At 44.0% G+C, this 18,113-nt stretch overlaps 1 protein-coding gene across 3 annotated transcripts in view; it reads left to right on the forward strand.

Moving 5' to 3' along the window:
- Positions 1 to 4,761: 4,761 nt before the first annotated feature.
- The window catches only part of LOC137417286 (centrosomal protein of 85 kDa-like), a 171,156-nt gene continuing 157,804 nt past the window's right edge, over positions 4,762 to 18,113 (forward strand). Inside the window, exons 1-3 of one of the 3 annotated variants that reach the window (XM_078774091.1) lie at positions 4,762 to 4,823; positions 4,937 to 5,033; positions 5,500 to 5,544. The gene's annotated coding sequence lies outside the window, so the exon portion shown is untranslated. Of the gene's footprint in view, positions 5,034 to 5,499; positions 5,545 to 18,113 lie in introns of all 3 variants that reach the window. The other 2 variants (XM_068103134.2, XM_078774090.1) reach the window with 2 other exon arrangements.

An 18,113-nucleotide genomic window follows, 5' to 3' on the forward strand; every position in this document is an offset into this window, starting at 1 on the left:
ATTTGCTCCTGAGCTGGTGCACCTCATTCTAATTTTAGGTTTTTGAAGTAGTGATAAATGTAGGGGTGTACTTACTTTTTCCACATGCGAAATTTGCATTTATGTTTATTTAAATTATACAATGGACTACAAAATGTAAATGTTTCATGATATTTGTTATATTATATCACCTTTATCTATCAATATTGTTGAAATGAAGATCAAATAGCTGTATGTTGAAATATGTTGAAAAAGTCAAAACTTTACATGGGGTGTACTTAATTTTTCACATGACTGTACATAATACCGGTAATATACTCCACTTTCTTTCTCCACATAATAATATACTCCACTTTCTTTTACAACAGTAATAGCAAATAGTACTCAAAGTTAAATAATAAATTCCACCAACAATAATAATTACGATATGGCGGATAATCCAAACCAATGTGACAATTATTCATATCATTGTCAGTAATATCAATTTCTTTGTTAAAGTAATAGTGCAGGAAATTTATTATTCAGGTTTACCATTTATACATCAATAAATATTTACGGTACATAAAGGGTACTTTCGGATAGTAAATATGAGTTTGCATAACTAAGGCCTGACTTTCAGCCTGTGTGATACTAATATGTAATATGCCGACGTGCTTGACCTGAGCTGAAGGAATACAGTTGTTTTGCGAGTCCATGAAGTTCTTTATGCTGATGTGGAAGTGCATATAAAAGGGATCTGGACTTATAACCAGGGATTTATATTCTCATTTTATCACTGTACAGTCATGGCAAGAACACAGTGCTGTGTACATGGAAAGAACATGCGGTGATTGCGTGGTTGCGCGAGCTATTTTCGGTTTCTAAACTGCTAGCTTGGTGTAAAGTTCCACCAGAGGCAAGTGTGACTTTGTGGCTCTGTTTCTTTTGTTGCGTGTCACATGTTTGTTTCTTGAGCAAATATATGCTGTAAACATGGTGCGAATGCATTTTCACGTGCTTTTGTGGTGGTGAGTTTCGGCACAACACCTATTTAGAGTATCAGATCCAGCCAGTAAATTTTTGATCCATCCTCATTTTCACTGGTGTCGCACAGTATCTCCAGCGTTAGCCATCAAATGACTCCACTAATCCAGCACAAGTAATAGCTCCAGCTTTAACTCCAGAACACAATTCTCTAAAGCAGAAAAGGCAAGACCAGCACTGATTTTCCTAAGAAAAGGCTGCACCTTGCTTCCTGTACCGTAAACTCCGGCCCTTGGTGAGTACCTGAGTACAACGTCCTTGGATCGACCAGTTGCACATGCTGGCTGTGTCTTTAAAAAGAATGGATTGAATTTTTTTTTGATATAAACCTCTTCTTCTAGAACTTTATCATCTCTCAAAGTTCAGATCTCTCGATCTGTATTTTTCTTGTTAAGTTTGTCTTTTGGATTTTCTCTGTTTGTGATTAAAGAGAGAATAGTAAATATTTGGAGCACATCGTCGGGGATGACCTCACGCACCCTTCGCTATCATCATGCTGTCAGCAATGCCTCCGTTCAATCCTCCTACCGGATGCTGATGTAAGACTTGACTGTCACTTAAAATACTCTCTTCATCAAGTAAATTGTTGGTGTTGAAGTGTTTCCAAGCTAGTGGAGAGACCCTCGTGGCAGTCCAGGCGTTTTTGTGCCATCTGCTCTTAAGGTGAGGCTTTTAGGCTGAAGCTTTTAGGATGCTTTAGCAGATGGTCCTTCTTTCCCTTGTGGGTTGGGGGTGTAGGGGAGGGTTGGGGGGAGAGAAAGCTGAAGACAGTGTGTTCTGTACAGGATAGTACCCCTGGAGCACAACTGAAATGGATTCACATACAATTTGTGGTCTCATTGCACAAGATAACATTAACAACCTTTCTCGGACAGCTGTGCTTGGATTTCAAGTCCTTTTTAGAATGAAGAAGAAGATTTGCATTAGGCGAATAATGAAGAGGAAGAATGAAGATTTGCATTAGGCGAAGGCAAGGGGAACTTGGTAATTACCATGACATTAAACGCAGATGTTTTTGTTGACAAAGAGGGGCAGAAAATTTAGTCAAACTTAGAAATAAGCCTCCCAATATTAAACGGAAATTGTATAAGAAGAAAATTGATTGAAATTAACAACAGAGGATTTCTGATGCAAGATGGAACATCAAAGAGAAATATACATATTTTTTAATAACTCTTAGGAATCCCATCAATGGTTAATCCAGACGAAGAAACAAATTTGCACACGTACATCCATTTGTACATCTTTGTCATTATGTACATAACTGACTTAGTTCACTTGTACAGCCTCATAATGACTCAACAAGTTTGTCATTAAATCTCAGCTAAAAAGCTGTAAAGTGGTTTATGGCTTTAACTTCACATGCACCGTCCTCAACACAAACCTTACACGTAAGGAACTTTGGCGCAGGAGGAAAGAATTTGGCTCATAATGCCTGCGCTGCACCATCCTCAGTATCCATTACCCATACACACATAAGTTACCTATAAGTCCTGCCAATATCCCTCCATATCCAATGCATCCAGGTGCTTATTTAATTCCAATCTACCATAATTATAAAACATAATGTCTCTTTGCATGTTTGTACATTTGTCTGTCCTCCTTCATAGGGACGACGTGTCGGGTTTTAAAGACCAATCTTTTAACACTAATGTGTGTTCGGTCTATTGTTTCAGAATAAAACAAACTCGAAAAACGTTTTCCATAAAATAGTAATTGCGTCTCTTCTATTGGAATTGTAGACGATGGCTTGCAAACTGAGCCTCAAGGGCGGTGTACAGAAGCGTTTAAAAAAAACAAAAACAAGAAATACAAGGCACAGGGAGGTGAAATTCGCTGCACGTGATGTACAACATGCGCAGAGTAAAACGAGTGTTCATTTACATCCGTATGATGTCTAATAAATAAAAAAGATATAAGCACAACCTCACACGAGGCCGGGGCTTCAGATTTTGGCACGCTCACGAAGCTGCGCTGTTGAATACACCGTTCCAACCCGTCATTTTTGACGAGTTTTTATACTCGTCTAAATATATCGACCGCCTTCATTGCCCCTACCTTTCCAAGGAGGCCATTCCATGCATTAACCATTCTCCAACTGGAAGACCGTTGCCTTAAAACTGTCCTAACCCTCATCTAATTTACCTTCAAGCTATGGCTCCTGATCCTAATACTGTCCACTTTACTAAAAAAAATCACACCCGTGTCTGATGGAAGCGGTCCAGTTTGGTATTTTAATATGAAATAGGCAAAGCCGAAGAAACAAACGAAACCCATTGCAATTACTCTTTAGAACCCCTTAGAAATACCCACTCGAATTACCCTCCAGAATTAAATTTAGAACCCTTTAGAATTACACTTTAGAACATTTTACAATTACCCTTTAGAAACCTTAAGAATTACCATTTATAACCGTTTAGAATTTCCCTTTAGAAACCTTTAGAACTCTTTAGAATTACCCTTTAGAAATCTTTAGAATTGCCCTTTAGCACCCATTATAATTACCCTTTAGAACCCATCATAATTACCCTTCAGAATCCCATAAGAATTACCCTTTAAAATTACCCTTTATAATTACCCTCTAGAATTACTCTTTAGAACCGTCTAGGATTATCCTTTAGAACCCTTTAGAATTAATCATGGTAGGTTCGTAAGATTGTTCTTCTTCATTTTTTAACAGACGGATGGAAGGAAGGACATAGCGAAATATTGAGGAGGCTTCACCACTTAAAAACTCCACTGCACCTATCTTGTCCACACCTTTCATTACCTTAAACATCTCCATCACATCCCCTTGTAATCGACTGCTTTCCAAGAACGAATAAAGTCCTGTCTCCTTGAACCGCCCCTCGTCACTTGGTCAAGCGAGCCCCAAAATCAATCGAGAAGCCTTGTGCTGTCGGACCCTCTCTATGACTGCTATGTCCTCCCTCAGATTGAACCTGGAACCTTTAATATCCACGTATGTCCTTGCTGAGATGCTTTGAGTAAAAATGTATCATTACCTTGTACAGACAGGTTCCAGGGACCTTTGAGAAGTTTTGCTCACACCCTGCCTTAGTGCCTTACTGCCTTACACACAAGGTACTGCAGACATTGTTCACAAGAGACAATGTTGGGAAGGGCTGGGGGAGGGAAGAGGTTTGATATTTATTATTTGTAAAGATAAAGATAAATGAAAGGAGACATACAGTTATTTGTAATGTTTCAACTATTATTGTGCAGAATATACAGGCAGACATAAACATGTTTTACAAGTGCAGCAAGAATGCAAGAAGAGAGAGAGGCAGAGGCAGAGATAGAGACGAGACGAGACGAGACGAGATGAGAGAAAGAGAAAGAGAGAAAGAGAGAAAGAGAAAGAGAAAGAGAGAGAGAAAGAGAGAGAGAGAAGAGGAGAGAGAGAGGAGAGAGAGAAGAGAAGAGGAGAGAGAGAGGAGAGGAGAAGAGGAGAGAGAGAGGAGAGAGAGAAGAGAAGAGGAGAGAGAGAGGAGAGGAGAGGAGAAGAGAAGAGGAGAGAGGAGAGAGAGACCATTGTTGAAGGCACAAACTGGACAAGGGCAATGAAGTGGATGGGCATGGAAGACAAAGGAAACGAAGAAGGGTGAGAAAACAGGCCATTTGGCACAGATATGGAATACAGTGAATGAGTGCACGATTGGGCGGGAGAGCGAGTGCAGGGAGTTGCTTTTGGTGACGTTGCATCCTGTCTTACATGCCAGCTGCTGGAGATTCACACCGGGGGCCCGTTAACGGGGCAGAGAAGGCAAGAGAGAGAGAGAGAGAGAGACACACACACAGAGGGAGTGGGAGTGAGAGAGGCATGGTTAACTTCAACCCTCATGAGATTCTCATTTGGATATTCTGCGTCTGTGTTGGGCATGGGTTAATGGAAGCGATTCGTGCTAATTTAGTTTCTTCAACTTGTGCTCAGTTGTTTAAAGTCAAGGCAACTGTGACTCGGTAACACCAGAGGGAAAGCTTTCACGCCTCTGTGTCTTCATCTCCATGGATATATCTGCGTGAAGTTGGTAAGCGAGATTTCCTGAATTACTTACTGTGCGCGCTCCATCCCAGTTGCTCACCGCTTTGGAATGACATCGAGTGTGTCTTCTCTGGCTCACCTTGCTGAGGCTGACATGTTCACTTTACCGCAATTCGTCCATTTGTTCCCCTCCTCATTTTCTTATCGGGTTTAAGGAGCCTTTGTTATTACCTGCACGTATACCTGGTTAGATGCAACGATGCTGTTTCGGTTTTCATTTCCAAAGCAATGACAGGTTGTCATGGGATTGAACTTTTGTCAGTTTGATTCATGGAAAGAATGTCCTGCAGGTTTGGATATTGTATGGAGCAGGTGAGCAGTGTACCTGTTGTTGGTTTGAGGATGTTCTGGAGAGATCATTATGGTGATTGTTATGTGGTGGTCACAATGGTGTTTCTTAGAGGTGATTGTATGGAGTGTAACATGTTATTGTATCGTGGTGGTGGTTTCAGGAGGTTGTGTGGAGAAGAATATACTTGTGGAGGTGGAGTGAGCAGGTAACCATCATGGTTTCCTACCTAATGATTGATGTGCCATACTTGATCTTGCATGGTATGGGTTTATATTTAAAGTCTTCATATTTCTTTGTTTTATGAACAACAAACCACCAAAAATAAACCAATGTTGATTGAAATATACGACATTTCCTTGGGCGAACCTAGGATTTTGGGAAGGGGAAGGTGAGACATTTGGGTGGATAGGGAGCGTTGATGTGTAAGTCCGTTACCAAACACAATGGAGAAAATTTGTTTAAAAAAACCTTTTTTGGACCAACTAGAAAAGTACGAATTTCGTTTTATTTCGAGTTTATTATTTATTCCAATACTTCAGGCCACAATCTTACCGATGAGCCCTCACATAATTAGACAGGTTATGTTTTGTGACGTGCTAATACATAAAAGTAAAGGGATATATTAATTGTGGGGAACAAATATGGTAATAAGTGTGCACGTGTTGTGGATATGATCTGGCATGATGGGTGAGATGACCTCATTTAGTGTTTTGGTTTCATTATAATTCAGGTAATAATTGTTTACCTAACCGGTAGGACGTGGGAAACAAGGTTTTCGGTTTTGGACATTGTAAACAATAGGGAAGTGATTATGATTTCCGCAGGGAATTGGTAGATTAAAGTCAATGCTGGTAATACTTTAAAACTACTAACTCACATACAGTCATTTATTTAAGTTGGACTTAACAATCCTTTGTTTTTAGCTCACCTGGAACGAAGTTCAGGGGAGCGTATGCGATGGCACGTCGTCAGTCCGTCCGTCAGTCCGTCCGTCCGTCCATCAGTCCATAAACACTTGAAACATCTTCTCCGAAACCGCTGATGGGATTGCGACCAAATTTGGCACGAATTATATTTGTTGTGTTGTGACTAAAGTTTGTTCATGGCATTAAAATTTTTTGGGTCTGAGGAGGTACATGGGGTGGGAGGGGGGGGGGGTTCCCCCCAAAATAGGTATTTATTTGTTTGTTTAAAATCTTATGATTATGTTAGTATGATCTACATGCTGCCCTGTCTTCTAGCAACCATTCAAATAGGTTTAAAATACCTTTAATCAGTGCAGTATAATGTTTATGCTACCAGGTGAGCACCAGGGGTATTGCCCCTATGTTTACAATAGCGACACTAAACATTTAAGGCAGGTCACAGCGTTAACTAAAGTATCAATTTGTGTTTATAAAGGAACAGATTACACAATGTTTATGATAATTGGGGGTTTGACAAGGCCGTTATGAAATGAAAGTTTTTTCAGGGATGAGTATTTCAGGGATATTTAGAGGGAACTTTGAGATATTGTATGGGTAGTTATGGGGAAACTTAGAGATATATCAGGGGCATTCTAAGCATATTTCAGGGATGTTTAGGGATATATTAGCATGTCAGAGGGTCCACTAACGCAGACTGTCTGAGCCGGATATCTAACACCACAGCGAATGGCCAAACAATTTTAACAAGTCGGTGCGAGCAGACAGTACTTGTTTTTTCCTTTCCCTGCCCTAATAGGGAAGGGTCTCCATTACAATTTTTACCTCTCCAAGGCCGTTCAATATGCCTGAACCAGCGGTATTTCCCATGCATTGGAAGTGAAAGGTGGGAAGGCATCATCATCATCTAGTGCTCAAAAGACAACCACATAAGTGATATTCACACGTGCTTAATATACAAATGAAAAATAACGACATCAATCTACCCCCAGCTAATGGTGCCAACTCGCAGATTCACCCAACGAAGAGGACAGGGGAGGACTTGAGGTGGGAAACCACAATGAGGGCCAATCTTATACCACAATGAGCCCCTTGGACCAATGCAAATGGTGATAGGTCGCTGTCCACCCGGTCTCCATTCACAGCTGCACGGCATCTCCATGCTCGATCATGCAACGAACAATTGAGGGTGCAGAGGATGACGAGGACCGAGGTTCACCCAATGAGCATAAGAGAGGAGCAATGTCCAAGAGAGCCTGTACATGCGCGTTTTGAGACTTTGTATCCTCCCCTACACCTGTCCCTAAGCGCACGTCTGGTTCTGTTATTGGGGTCACACTGTCCCAGGTGGTACGTTCACATTGTCCACCCACTCGTGGTTTTTCCATGGTACCTTTACCAGATGCGTGCAGAGTCCTCTTTAAGGGGCCACACAAAGTCATATTTAAGGGTTCACTGAAATTCCATAGCCGTGTGTACAGCGCTTGGTATACCTGTTTGCACTCACCTCAAGTCCTCCACCTGACTTCACCTGTAGACAGTTGGTTTTGCATGCCAACATCCTTACCCTATGCTGTTTTATGATGAATGCTCACTGCCTCCCCAGTGCACATATTACATACAACTTATCTCTGACGTGTCCCAAGTGCATGTGCAAATTTAACCTACTTGTGAAAATAGATGGACCTATCTTAACACATTCTAGCTATGGTTCACTCCTCTTCCACATCTTACTATAATTCACGAAATGTCCGTCTGTCTGTCTGTCTGTTCGAATGTACCGTAAAAACTGCTGAACCGATCTCAACGATATTTTGGGTGGATAATCCTGGGATCTCCAGGAGTAAAATAGGCTATTTAGTTTTCCCAATTTCAGCTTTAGGCACCAGCATTCTCAGGCTTGGACTCCCGCATAACATTCGTGTTTGCATAACGTTCATTGTTCTCATTGTGACGATGTTGTTTCCCCGGGTGCCGCACTAACGGCTGCACCGATTGCTGCACCGATCAAACTCGGTGACCTCGGACAAAGACCTTTTTATAAGGACACGGGTTGAATCCATGCTTGAGAGAATTCTAACCCATTTCAACTGAAGGAAACACGTATTGGGAGTACATACGACATAGCGATTGTGAACACGATTAGTTTAATCTCTACATGAGAGAATTCCACATAGCTATTTTGGTGGTGAATATGCTAACAGATCGCTGTCTCCATCGATCTTGCCAAGGCCGTTACAGCTATCGGCTCAAAATCCTTTTAACTGTTGATTTGGAAGTTTTTACAATGAAGGAAACACGTATTGGGAGTACATACGACATCGGGAGGACTAGCTGCACGCGTCTTCAGTATCAAGCTTAAATCTGTCATGGTGGATCTGAAGAGTGGAATGCTTGGAGAAGTGGTGGGCTACTTCGGCATGAAGGAGGATCAGAAACGTGGACCCCCACACTGCCACATCCTGCTGATACTTGCTCCCGCATGACGTTATTTTCCCGGGTGCCGCTCAAACGGCTGCGCCGATCGAGATTTAACGGATGTTTATATAAATCGTTTAAAAGAAAAAAAGCCTTCAATTTCTGATATTTAGCCTTTTCATTTGGGCCTCCCAACTGAAGCCCCGCCCGAAGGGCGGGTACCGTTGCTCGTAACACAAATTTGAGGATATGTAGGGGAAATAGAGTGATATTCCAGGAGTATTTTAAGGCTATTTTAGGGATTTTCAGGAAATTTTAGAGATATTTAATGGATATTCCATTTCAGAGATTTTTTGGGGATATATATATGGGAATATTATGGACGAGCAAAGGTATACGGCATTGCTGGGTAATGCCGGTTCCCTCCTCCCACTCCTTCCCCTCCTTTCTCCCAACTCCTTCCCTGCCTCCTCCCTCCCCATCCACCCTTTCCCTCTCTCCTCCCACCTCCACCCTTTCCATCTCGCCTCCAACCTCCAACCTTACTCCTCCCCCTCCCCTCCCACAAAGGTAACCAGCAGCCACAGGCTGCACACGAAACAACGACAACTTTTCTTGTACATCATGCATGCTATTCTTGATTATTTTTAAATAGTTACACCATTATCCTTTATCATTAGGTACCCCTGCCCTCTGGGCCAGAGTACCCATGTAGGTCCACCAAACACAGATGGACGCTTAGTGTCCGCAGAGTCAAATAAACGTGCAATTGTCAAGGATAGCACCGCGATCAATATAGTAATCACCAGGAGGAGTCTGGAGGTGAGGAATAAAGTCACCGCACCGTAATCACCAATATTGTAATCACTGCTGTGAGAGGTGAGGTAACACGAGGTGAGGAAAGCATGTGATAAAGATGCAGCACCATAATCCCCAATATTGTAACTCCTCAGTGCCGCAACAAATCGACGACTGAAGGGAAAAACGGGCACACCCGATTGGTCAAGGCCTCGACCAATCCTATAAGGCTGGCCAAACCCTATATAAGTAGAGCCTCACCATGTTAGCTCCCAGACACCAACAAACACATTAACCACTTGCGCGTGGCCCCAATGGTATTAAGTTACAAAATGTCACAGCTATTATCACACAGTATTTGTATTTGGTTACAACATGGCATTAGCAATCAAAGCTGTTTTTTCAAGGCTGACTTCGGAAGCAGGTTGAGGATAAGCTAATGCCCATCATGCTCAAAGACATGAATAATATCCATTGTACGAACATGCAAGCGACTTTCGTCGTCTCTTTTTGTATCTGGAAGGGGCTCATGAATGCAGGAGGAGTCGGTTCTCTGCTGCGCAGGACATTTCAAAAGAGGCAATAATTGAACACATTTTATGCGAGCCTACAAGAGGAAACTGTTTACCTTTGTTCGTGTTAGAATGGGCTGATGTGATTATACATTTTGCAGTAAAACAGTCTCTATGGGGAATTTAAAATACCTCGTAACAATTGCTGCTATGGCAACAAGAGGAAAATTATTGGTAAAGCCTTGACGTGGAACCTGCCTTTTCCTCTGTTCGCTAAAGGTCATTTTTGATAGTCGCTCTCCGAGACAAGTTGCACAGTGATTGATTAGGCCATTCTCAGTTACACTTTGGGCAAGCATGTGACCTGGCAGGTTGGCTGCTTCATACTGATGACCCGACAGTGACTTTCACTTTTCTGATTCAGTGAAAATTAAATATACCTGTCCTGTATTGTTACTGCATCGTGATTGGCCAAAAAAATAATAATCCTTGCTTTTTAATCATTTTCTTTTAAATGTTTTAAAAATCCATATCGGCCTTACTTTAAGTAGTATTGTGCCAAAGGCGATTGCCATAATAATTATGGTAGCGGAGCAGCCAAGTTAGTGGTTTATGAGTCATGACATTGTCCTGAATTCGATTTACAGGGACTGTACATGGGATGGAGCATTTTCGTCGGAACCTCGATGCATAGAAAATCTGAATATGAAGCTCAGTTTTATTTTTTCAGGGAATGAACACCGGTGTGTACCTGTGCCTTCTGGATTCGCACTGCGGCCTCATCGGACTCACGTAACAAGAATTCTCCAAAATTTCCAACTTCGTGGAAATCTGATTGGGCTGGTAATCTTCAAAAAGGTCCTTCAGTACCCAAATTTTTATTGCCGTTAAAATTCAAACATGGACACCTAACACCGCGTGGCTATGGACACGGTGCAATGGAGACCCACCAGGAATCCGATTGCATGCAGCCATCTTCCCTTCCTTTTCCTTTTTCACAGCTATGAGTGAAGATGTAAACATGTTGTTGTTATGTTCGCTACTTTCATCAGCAATGAATGACTCGTTGTTAAAATTAAATAAGAATCTTTTTTATTGCTGTGCACATTTGTCTGTGTGTCTGCACACCTTCTTTCCTGGCTTTTCACAATTGGCTCAACAGCCTGTTGGCCCCGTGTGCTTTGCCTTGTAGTTCCGACACACAACCTGTGACCCGAGTCGTATTTTAAAACCTCTTTGCTGCCGGGAATAGCAGGAGGCCATTCAATCACTGACCCCGCTTGGCTGCTTTGCGGCGCCTCTTGAGCAGGGAATTCAAACGAGCCACTTGCGCACGCTCGGTCTTGTTTGCCCGCTCAAGGCAATTGTGGTGGAATGGTGGAATATTTCGAGGCAATAAAATCAAGGAAATTCCTAATCTGACAACATAAACGATTCACTTGCACAGTTGTTTTTTTCTTCCTATTTTATTAGAAGTATCACCTGGTGTTGGCCTAATGGTCTTATACCAACTTACTATCACCTGGTGTTGGCCTAATGGTCTTATACCAACTTACTATCACCTGGTGTTGGCCTAATGGTCTTATACCTATTTACTATCACCTGGTGTTGGCCTAATGGTCTTATACCTACTTACTATCACCTGGTGTTGGCCTAATGGTCTTATACCTCTTACTATCACCTGGTGTTGGCCTAATGGTCTTATACCTACTTACTATCACCTGGTGTTGGCCTAATGGTCTCATACCTACTTACTATCACCTGGTATTGGCCTAATGGTCTTATACCTACTTACTATCACCTGGTGTTGGCCTAATGGTCTTATACCTACTTACTTTGACCTGGCGTTGGCCTAATGGTCTTATACCTACTTACTATCACCTGGTGTTGGCCTAATGGTCTTATACCTACGTACTATCACCTGGTGTTGGCCTAATGGTTATGGCGGTGGGCTTGGGGTCCTAAGGGCCTGAGTTCGAATCCTGTTGAATTAACGCCAGTTGAGGTTGACTCACCCAGCCTGTCATCCGTCCGCGGTCGGCAAAATGAGTACCAGATAACTGGTTATAGAGAGGCATTGCATCAGCGGCAGAGGCGCCTGCAGAAATATGATGCAACTGCTGGCGACGTGCTGGCGACGAGGATGTCGTCCAGGTAGGTGAAGAGGAACGGCAGGTCGCGCAGCACGCCGTCCATCAGGCACTGGACCGCAGGCGTCTCCGGGAAGGAGACGCCTGCGCCGCGTTTTTGAGGCCGAAGGGCATCCGGAGGAACTCAAAGAGGCCGAAAGGTGTGATCACGGCCGTCTTTGGGATGTCGGCCGGGCGGACGGGCACCTGGTCGTACCCCCGAATCAGGTCCACTTTAGGAAAAAATGGTCCACCCTGCCAACCCGGCGGAAAAATCCTGGATGTGCGGGACGGGGTACCTGTCGGGGGTAGTGGTGTCGTTGAGGCGGCGGTAGTCGCCGCATGGCCGCCATCCGCCCCCCGGCTCCGGGATGATGTGCAACGGCGAGGCCCAGGCGCTGCCAGAGCGCCGTACAATGCCGAGGCGCTCCAGCGCCGTGAACTCGGCCTTGGCGACGGCGAGTTTGGCGGGGTCGAGACGGCGAGCCCGGGCGTACACCGGCGGGCCTGTAGTGGGGATGTGATGCTCGATGCCGTGCCTCACAGCGATGGCCGAAAACGTCGGCCGCGTGAGGGCCGGGAACTCCGCGAGGAGACGTGCGAAGTCGTCCGCCAATGGGAGGGCACAGGAAAACTCGGTGGGTGCGGCCCGGCTCAAGGCGCACGCCAGGGAGCTGAAAGTCTCGGCGTTGACGAGACCCCGGCGTTTCACGTCTACCAGCAGCCCGTGGGCGCACAATAAATCGGCCCCGAGCAAAGCCATGGGGATGTCCGCCGTCACGAACTCCCAGTGAAAGAGCTGGCTGCCAAAGCGGAGGGCGACGGTGCGTGGGCCGAAAGTGCGGATGGCGGAGCCGTTGGCCGCGACCAATGGGGGGCCGCAGATGGCGGCCCGCCTGTCCTCCGCCGAAGTGGGAATGATGCTCGGCTGGGCGCCGGTGTCGCAGAGGAAGCGCCGCCCCGACGCTCGGTCCGCGATGAACAGCAGGTTTCCGGAACGGCCGGCGTTCATTGCTGGGAGGGAACGCCGGCTCGCCCGTTTCCCGGGGTCGAACGTGCACGGGGGTCGGCATGATCGGGCCTGCCGCCCGAACCTGGCGTGGAAATAGCACCAGGCCGGGTCCGGCGGGGGCTCCGGTCGACGCGTCGGGACCGGGCGACGCGGCGTCGCTGCTGCCAGTCGTGCCGGCCCGGCGGTCTCCGGGAAGGAGACTGCGTCGCGGGCGTCGGGCGGGTGGGCGGGAAGGCTCCCGGCCGCCACCCCGATGAGCTGGCTCGCCGCTCCGGCGAGCTGGCTTGCCGAAGCGATCTTGTCGGCCTCCTTGGCGAGGTCGCGGGGGTTTACGATGGTCGTACCTGCCAGGGCGACCCGTACCAGGGCCGGGAGCTGGCGAAAAAAGAGCTCCTGAAACAGGAAATCCGAGGGGTGCTCGCCGAGCAATGCGAGCATGTAGTCCATGCGCTCGGACGGGCGCGTATCGCCGAGCTCCGGTAGGTCGAGCAGGCGTCGTGCGCGCTCAGCCGGGGAAAGGGCGAATGCGCCCAGCAGAAGTGCCTTGATGGCGTCGTACTTGCCGTCAGCGGGCGGGTACTGGAGGAAGCTCAGGCAGCGGGCGGCGGTCGCGGAGCCGAGCGCGGCGACCACGTAATGGTAGCGGGTGGCGTCCTCCGTGATGCCACGCAGAGCGAACTGGGAGTCCGCCTGCGCGAACCAGACGGCGGCATGTGCTTCCCAGAAGGTGGGCAGCTTGAGGGACACTGCGGTGTCCATTGCCGTGTTGCAAATTCGGGGTCACCAGTGAAGGAGTCTGGACTCCAGCAGAATACGGATAAAAGGATGGCAAGGCACAAACTCGTCCGAGAAGATGTTTATTCGTAAAACCAACTCAGGAACACTAAAAAGTCCGTTTATCGGGCTGCCTTATAAAGCAAAACCAAAAACCGAAACCGAAAGCCACACCTCTCAAGCGAGGCGTGCTTCGGTGGTCACGTGATCCACAGGTGTAGCTCATTATACCCGCACGCGCGGCACGCTTTGGCGGTCACGTGACCAGCCACTCTGGCGCCGGGGATCCCCGCCGGTGACGTCACCGGCTGGAGCAAGGAGATTCTGATGCCGGTCTTGCTTGGGGGACCCATGGGTCGCTACACAACCAGCAGCCGGGTGGCTGCACAAGAACCTCCCACCTACTAACTAACTAATTTAGTCTGCCGTTATCTGCCTTCACGTTCGCTGTTCCTCTGTATTGCATGCACAGTTTTGGGTACTGTTTCCTAGTATTGGTGCTCTTGGATTATTGTGTGTCGGTACATAGAGCATCCATTTTCTGTGACGCTTCTGTACAGCAGGTTCGACTCGGGACAGGTTCTGTAGGCAGTGTCGCAGTGGGACATCCGCATGGTCCTGCTAGTTTGACATGTTGTACGTTGCCTATTCAGAAAGATCTTGACTGGTGCTGATGTTTTATACTAAAAAATAATCCTCGACAAAGATCTTGACTGGTGCTGATGTTTTATACTAAAAAATAATCCTTGACAAAGTATCTGTCTTACTGATGAGAGGCTGAGTCTAAACGATCTCTCCAAGAGAGGTTGTTGATTCAAGCTTTTACAGGTTCACATGGTAATCGCATACAGATACCCTACAGTCTACACCAGGTCCTTGGGTATATTCACTACGTGCCGTTGTCGATAATACGGCTGTTGACGCAGATTACGGTGGATGATTGGAAAATATTACTTGATACGTACAAACTTATCAATGCAGACAAAGTAATGTCTGCATTGGGTTATCAATGCAGACAAAGTTAATGCAGGGTTATCAATGCAGACAAAATTAATGCAGGGTTATCAATGCAGACAAAATTAATGCAGGGTTATCAATGCAGACAAAATTAATGCAGGGTTATCAATGAAGATTAATGCATGGTTATCAATGCAGACAAAATCGATGCAGGGTTACCAATGAAGATGAATGCAGGGTTATCAATGCAGACAAAATCGATGCAGGATTGTCAAAGTAGATTAATGCAGCGTTATCAATGCAGACAAAATCGATGCAGGGTTACCAATGAAGATGAATGCAGGGTTATCAATGCAGACAAAATCGATGCAGGATTGTCAAAGTAGATTAATGCAGCGTTATCAATGCAGACAAAATCGATGCAGGGTTACCAATGTAGATTAATGCAGGATTATTAATGCAGACAAAATCGATGCAGGGTTATCAAAGTAGATTAATGCAGGGTTATCAAAGTAGATTAATGCAGCGTTATCAATGCCGATTAATGCAGCGTTATCAATGCCGATTAATGCAGGGTTATCAATGTAGATTAATGCAGGGTTATCAATGTAGATTAATACAGCGTTATCAATGCAGATTAATTCAGCGTTATCAATGCAGATTAATGCAGGGTTATCAATGCAGATTAATGCAGCGTTATCAATGCAGATTAATGCAGCGTTATCAATGCAGATTAATGCAGGGTTATCAATGGATATTAATGCAGCGTTATCAATGCAGATTAATGCAGGGTTATCAATGTAGATTAATGCAGCTTTATCAATGCAGATTAATGCAGCGTTATCAATGCAGATTAATGCAGGGTTATCAATGTAGATTAATGCAGGGTTATCAAAGTAGATGAATGCAGGGTTATCAATGTAGATTAATGCAGCGTTATCAATGCAGATTAATGCAGGGTTATCAATGCAGACAAAATCGATGCAGGGTTATCAAAGTAGATTAATGCAGGGTTATCAATGCAGATTAATGCAGGGTTATCAATGCAGACAAAATCGATGCAGGATTATCAAAATAGATTAATGCAGGGTTATCAATGCAGATTAATGCAGGATTATCAAAGTAGATTAATGCAGGGTTATCGATGCAGGATTATCAAAGTAGATTAATGCAGGGTTATCAATGCAGATTAATGCAGGATTATCAAAGTAGATTAATGCAGGGTTATCGATGCAGGATTATCAAAGTAGATTAATGCAGGGTTATCAATGCAGATTAATGCAGGGTTATTCATGTAGATTAATACAGGGTTATCAATGCAGACAAAATCGATGCAGGGTTACCAATGAAGATGAATGCAGGGTTATCAATGCAGACAAAATCGATGCAGGATTATCAAAGTAGATTAATGCAGGGTTATCGATGCAGACAAAATCGATGCAGGATTATCAAAGTAGATTAATGCAGGGTTATCGATGCAGACAAAATCGATGCAGGATTATCAAAGTGGATTAATGCAGGGTTATCAATGCAGACAAAATCGATGCAGGATTATCAAAGTAGAATAATGCAGGGTTATCGATGCCGACAAAATCGATGCAGGATGATCAAAGTAGATTAATACAGGGTTATCAATGCAGACAAAATCGATGCAGGATTATCAAAGTAGATTAATGCAGGGTTATCAATGCAGACAAAATCGATGCAGGATTATCAAAGTAGATTCATGCAGGGTTATCGATGCAGACAAAATCGATGCAGGATTATCAAAGTAGATTAATGCAGGGTTATTAATGTAGATTAATGCAGGGTTATCAATGCAGACAAAATCGATGCAGGATTATCAAAGTAGATTAATGCAGGGTTATCAATGCAGATTAATGCAGGGTTATTAATGTAGATTAATGCAGGGCTATCAATGAAGATTAATGCAGGGTTATCAATGAAGATTAATGCAGGGTTATCAATGCAGATTAATGCAGGGTTATTAATGTAGATTAATGCAGGGTTATCAATGCAGACAAAATCGATGCAGGGTTATCAATGACGATGAATGCAGGGTTATCAATGCAGACAAAATCGATGCAGGATTATCAATGCAGACAAAATCGATGCAGGATTATCAAAGTAGATTAATGCAGGGTTATCAATGAAGATTAATGCAGGGTTACCAATGAAGATTAATGCAGGGTTATCAATGTAGATTAATGCAGGGTTATCAATGAAGATTAATGCAGGGTTATCAATGTAGATTAATGCAGGGTTATCAATGAAGATTAATGCAGGGTTATCAATGAAGATTAATGCAGGGTTACCAATGAAGATTAATGCAGGGTTATCAATGTAGATTAATGCAGGGTTATCAATGTAGATTAATGCAGGGTTATCAATGTAGATTAATGCAGGGTTACCAATGTAGATTAATGCAGGGTTACCAATGTAGATTAATGCAGGGTTATCAATGTAGATTAATGCAGGGTTACCAATGTAGATTAATGCAGGGTTATCAATGTAGTTTAATGCAGGGTTACCAATGTAGATTAATGCAGGGTTATCAATGTAGATTAATGCAGGGTTATCAATGTAGATTAATGCAGGGTTACCAATGTAGATTAATGCAGGGTTACCAATGTAGATTAATGCAGGGCTATCAATGTAGATTAATGCAGGGTTACCAATGTAGATTAATGCAGGGTTACCAATGTAGATCACTGCAGGGTTATCAATGTAGATTAATGCAGGGTTACCAATGTAGATTAATGCAGGGTTACCAATGTAGATTAATGCAGGGTTACCAATGTAGATTAATGCAGGGTTATCAATGTAGATTAATGCAGGGTTACCAATGTAGATTCATGCAGGGTTACCAATGTAGATTAATGCAGGGTTACCAATGTAGATTAATGCAGGGTTATCAATGAAGATTAATACAGGGTTATCAATGCAGATTAATGCAGGGTTATTAATGTAGATTAATGCAGGGTTATCAACGCAGACAAAATCGATGCAGGATTATCAAAGTAGATGAATGCAGGGTTATCAATGCAGATTAATGCAGGGTTACCAATGTAGATTAATGCAGGGTTACCAATGTAGATTAATGCAGGGTTATTAATGTAGATTAATGCAGGGTTATCAATGTAGATTAATGCAGGGTTATCAATGTAGATTAATGCAGGGTTACCAATGTAGATTAATGCAGGGTTACCAATGTAGATTAATGCAGGGTTATCAATGTAGATTAATGCAGG

The sequence above is a fragment of the Myxine glutinosa genome, chromosome 3 (assembly GCF_964187855.1).
Source record: "Myxine glutinosa chromosome 3, kmMyxGlut1.1, whole genome shotgun sequence".
Classification (NCBI taxonomy): domain Eukaryota; kingdom Metazoa; phylum Chordata; class Myxini; order Myxiniformes; family Myxinidae; genus Myxine; species Myxine glutinosa.